Source organism: Hevea brasiliensis, chromosome 15 (genome assembly GCF_030052815.1).
Source record: "Hevea brasiliensis isolate MT/VB/25A 57/8 chromosome 15, ASM3005281v1, whole genome shotgun sequence".
NCBI lineage: Eukaryota > Viridiplantae > Streptophyta > Magnoliopsida > Malpighiales > Euphorbiaceae > Hevea > Hevea brasiliensis.
This window is the reverse complement of record NC_079507.1, coordinates 21967702-21973366: the sequence shown is the minus strand read 5'-3', so window position 1 is coordinate 21973366 and position 5665 is coordinate 21967702.

Sequence of the window (5665 nt, the reverse complement as noted above, 5' to 3'; positions counted from 1 at the left end):
CTTAACTGAAGCTCCAATTCTCACTTTACCTACTCCGGGTAAAGAATACACAGTTTATAGTGATGCTTCTCACAATGGGTTAGGCTGTGTACTGATGCAAGATCGGAATGTCATTGCTTATGCATCACGCCACCAAATCGCATGAGAGGAACTACCCAACACATGATCCGGAGTTAGCAGCTATTGTTTTTGCTCAAGATCCGAGACACTATTTGTATGGGGAGAAATGCTACATTTACACGCATCACAAGAGCTTGAAGTACTTAGGCACCCGTAAGGAATTGAATTTGAGGCAGAGGAGATGGTTAGAACTCATTAAAGATTATGATTGCTTAATAGACTATCACCAGAAAAGCAAATGTGGTGGCCGACGCCTTAAGTCGCAAGACTATGGCAAGTCTCGAGTTTCTCCTTTGTCCATGGTATATGAATTGAAAGCACAAAGATGCCGCTTTAGAGGTTGATGATGAGGGATGCATGAGTTGCATGGCATGTACAGCAAAGTGTTGATTGATCGATCGTAATGGTCGCACAGAGTGATGAAAAATATCAAAAGTCACAAAGAAGTTCACAGGCAAGAAACCCGAATTCTCCGTGAGAGATGATGGTTTATTGCTACATCGAAGCGTAATGCGTTCCTAGTGATGTGGAACAGACAGATCATTATGAAGGAAGCACATGAGTCTCCATTTGCTATGCACCACTGGTGGAACTAAAATGTACAGAGGGTCAAAGAGCATTACCGTGGATGGGCATGAAAAGAGATATAGCCGAATTGCTTTCCAAATGCCTAACTTGTCGCCAAGTAAAGGCGAACATCAAGTTCCACTGGTTTGTTACATCCTTTGTCGATGCAGTGGAAATGGGAACGGATAACTATGGATTTTGTTACAGACTTCCAAGGACACAGAGTAGTCATGATGCAAAGATGGGTTATAGTTGATGATTGACTAAGTCCGCTCACTTTTTGCCGATTCGGATGGACTATAGCCTAGAAAGATTGGCCAGATTGTACATATATGAGATTGTAAAACTGCATGGAGTGCCAGTAGCAATTGTGTCTGACAGAGATCCTAGGTTCACTTCTAGATTCTGGGTAGTCTTCAGAGAGCCCTAAGAACTAGATTGAACTTCAAAGACAAAGATTCCACCCACGCATGCATGGCCACCCGAGAGGGTTATTCAGATATTGGAGGATATGCTACGGGCTTGTGTGATTGAATTTGAAGGTAGTTGGGATACACACTTGCCTTTGATTGAGTTTGCTTATAATAACAGCTACCAATCAAGCATAGGGATGCCTCCATATGAAGCTTTGTATGGCAGAAAGTGCGTAACTCCCTTATGTTTGTATGAAGTAGGTGAAAGGAAGATGATTGGGCCAGAAATTGTCCACAGACAGAGGAAAAGATCGATTGATCGAGAGATAGGCTCAAGGTGCATCGCATCACAAAAGTCCTATGTTGATCTCAAGAGAAGAGATATTGAGTATGCAAAGGGTGATAAGGTATTTCTCAAAGTTTCTCCTTGGAAGAGGATTATGAGATTTGGCAGAAAGGGGAAACTGAGTCCTCGTTTCATCGGACCATATGAAGTTCTGGAAAGAGTGGGTCCCTTGGCATACCGGTTGGCATTACCTCCAGAGCTAGCAAGGATACACAGTGTCTTCCATGTGTCCATGTTAAGGAGGTACAGATCAGACCCATCTCATGTACTATCAGTTGAAGAGATTGAAGTAAATCCAGACCTCTCATATGAGGAAGAACCCATAAAAATTCTGGCTTATGAGGTGAAACAGCTGAGGAACAAACAGATACACCTGGTTAAAGTGCTGTGGAACCATCATTCAGGCCAGGAAGCAACTTGGGAACGTGAAGAGGATATGAGGAGACAAAGACCCACAGCTGTTCAGAGACTAATGCTGTAAAATTTCGAGACGAAATTTATTTAAGGGGGAGAATTGTAACACCCCAAAGTTCTAGAGTGCTCACGCTCCAGTGACTGTCGTCCTGGACAAACTAGGATGCCTAGAACCGTACTTCAATATGAGTGAGGAGACATAAAATAATGAAATACAAGAAAAGAAAAACAAAGGAAAAATCATAGCAAAGAAATGTAACCGAGTAAGTGAGCCGGGAAACCTAGCGATGGGTGATCATGACTGGAAGTCACTACGTGGATCGTTGACTAGCCGTGGACTGCGGGGAACCCTGTAAAACATTTTTAGGACATAAATAGAACCTTATTGAAGAATTAATCTCATTAGAAAGATTAAAGAAAAATTAAATAAATAGTACAAAGAAAAGTGAGAAATCGAAAAATGCATAAAACCCTTATACCTAAAAATCGAACGAATCTAACAGGGCATTATGGTCATTTGACACCCCGAATTATCTTTTGACCTAAATGTCCATTAAAAATAAATAGTATTACACTTAGAAAATAAAATGAAAAATTAAATTGGTGGTACCTAAAATAAATAGTGGAAATTAAGGGTATAATGTGGGATTAAGTGAAAGTAACTTATAATATGAATTAATTAGAGTAAGTGGACCACTAAGGGAATAAAATAAACACATTATGGGGCTGATGTAAGTCCACTATGTCCAGCAGCCACTTCATCTTCTTCATTTACCATCCAAGCCGTGAATGAAGGGAGAGAAAACTCCATGGACAATTTCATGCAAGCTTGATCCCTCCTTCCATTTCAACTCCATTCACTTAGTGTTCTTCACTAAAATTTGTCTACACACCACAAGGAAGATATTGATACCAATTTTGGGAAGTTTGGTGAAGGTTTAGCAAGTTACAAATAAAGGTAAGTTTGTATTTTTGAGAAATCCTTTGTTAAAGTTTATGTTCATGTTATGGGTGTTAGTTTGGTGAAGGAAAATTTTGAGTTTGAAGGGTTATTGTTGTTGTCATTGTGGACAGCCATGGTCACGTTTTTGATGAGGAAATTGTGCACATAATTGTTGAGAAATAATGTTGTTCATGGTGATTTAGTAACCTAGTGATTTAATGCATGTATATATGGTGAATTATACACTTTGATGGAAATTAACTTATGGTACGGCAATGTGATGTTGATGAGTGATTTGTGGCAGCTTGTGGACACTTGAGAAAGGGTGTATATTGAAGGAAGTGTGGGCAGCATATTGACCTAGAAGGATTGATGATATGTATGTCAATTTACATTGTAAAGTGTATGTAAAGTTTGAAATGTTTAGGTGTGTTTGTAATGGTACTTAGAAATTGTAATTGTGAATGATATTTGGTGTGTTGAGGGTGATTGGAATCTGCCCAAAATAATGCTAATGTTATGTAGAAAATGTTGTTGGTAATGTGCCAAAACAGTTTGGTAGGGTATGGAAGTAAACCTTGCAAAGGTAAGTGTGTGTTTGAAGTTGGGGTGTGTAATGCATATTAAGGGCAGTGTATATTTTGGCCTATAACCTTGAATGTGTAACCTTAATTAGTATGAGACCAATTTGAGGTGAAACTAGGCACAAAATGTGCCAACTTTCATTGAGAAACCATGCCAAAATTCTGCTTGCAAGGTGACCTAAAAATTTGACCAATTCGGATTAGATGCAATTAGGACCTGAAAAATGATCAATTGGGCAGCAGTGAGTGTTTAGGCCATAACTCACTCAAACCAGGTCCAATTGACCTGAAATTTTGACCAAGAATAGTTAAGACCCATACCTACAAGTCTTATGAAGACACCAAAGCCTAGAAATGACCATAAGCAAGTCAAACAACTTGCACAAGTTCGGGTCCAAAAACTGGCCGAACCAGAATTGACCACTTTGACCTAAAATTGACCTAAAATGGTACCATTTGACCAGCAATAGTGTAATGACCATAACTTGGTCTACTTAACTCGGATTGACCTGAAATTTTGCACCGCGTGCAATAAGACCTAGATCTACAAGTTTGTAGTTTCGACCGAGACCAAAACCGAGGAACTAGATCGTCCGTTAGGTCAAACCAGTGTTCCGATCCAAAGAATTTGCATTAAAATGCACTAAGCGAGGAAATGACTTTGGTAAAACATACCAAACCTAAAACCCTATCGAGTGTGACATATTAACGACACTAAAACCTAATTTACCTAAAACGCATCGAGGGTCGGTATATTAGGTGATTAAGCGAATAATTGAGTTCAGTGCATTAATTACCAAACCCCATCGATAGAGACAGTTTAATTTGGTACTGAAACACTTCAAATTGTGTTTCTTAGTTAAAAAGGACTAAGAAAAAGGGAAAGAAATACTGAGTCAATACCAGGAGACAAATATCAGAGGTTTGTGCACAACAACTGTTTCTTTTGAATTATTTTCAATGGAAATAAATATTGATTATTTGTATATCATTATTTTAAATTGTGGAAATGTGTTTGAGGAATATTTATTGATTGAAAAATATTGTGAATAGTTTGAAACTGTGAAAAATGGTTTGAATGACATTGATGGATACTTATTGTTTAAAATGCATTAGAAATGGTTTGAAACCACAGCTATCATGTATATTGATTGTATTCCTCTCTAGCTTGTCTAGTGGGATGAATTGAATTCCCTCTCTGGCTGAAGTGTTGAGGTGTGTGCCTGTTGAGGACGAATAGAATGAGTACTCATATTTTTGCTAGCTAGCCATGTTATTCCTCATTAGTCATCGACTTTTGGGATGAATTGAATACCTCATTAGCCATCGGCTTTTGGGATGAATTGAATTATGGATCATGATTAAGTCGTGTGATTTATTGATGTGTATTGTGAGATTGTGAAATGGATTTAAACTCTCATTGACATATACCGTCTTCCGAATTCAAACCTGATCTGACTTATGGAAAATTATTGTGATATTGAGAAATGGAGTTTAAATTCTTGTTGACAATTATTGTCTTGAATTTAATTATGATTTTAAGTATCCACTATTTACATGACTTATGAATTGTGATTTAAATTGGATTTGGTTAATGTTGTGCACCACTGAGACATTGTCTCAAATGATAGCTTTTATTGCCGCCGCAGTAGAGAGATAGACAGTAGCAGACTAGGCCGCATATACATCCAAATGAGGGATTATCCGTATATTGAGTATACCGCTTTTGCTTTTGTATCAGAATGTATGACACAGTATGTACATATTGTATTTGGTTTTGAGCAGTTGTAAATTAAATTAAATTGTACTTGAAGTTGTAAATTAATTATGAGTGTTTTGGATTGTAAAAGTTGTATTATATTTCCTTATCTCAGACTTTGAAAAATTTCTATGGAATTGAGTTGATGAATTGTTGTGTTGAGAAATGTATTGAAGTTGAGATTTGGAAAATTATAGAAGTGCTTTTACAGGTTTTCTGAAGAACTGTTTTATCCAAAATACAGATGGCACCTTGCCAAAATTTTTACAGAAATTCCAAATAAATCAAATGAGTTAGTTGTTTCACCTTAGTTCACCAAAGTTTTTAACACCTGTAAATAGTGCTCACCACTGTAAAAGAAGTAAGAAAAGTTTTTAAAATCCCTTGTAGTGTATTTAATGGGTTATCAGTAGACGGAGTTGGTAATTCATTAGGTATACTACGGGATCATGTTATGCCTTACAGAGGGGTAAGGTGTGACACACTTTCTTACTGGCAATGGAAACACTTTCCTGTTGG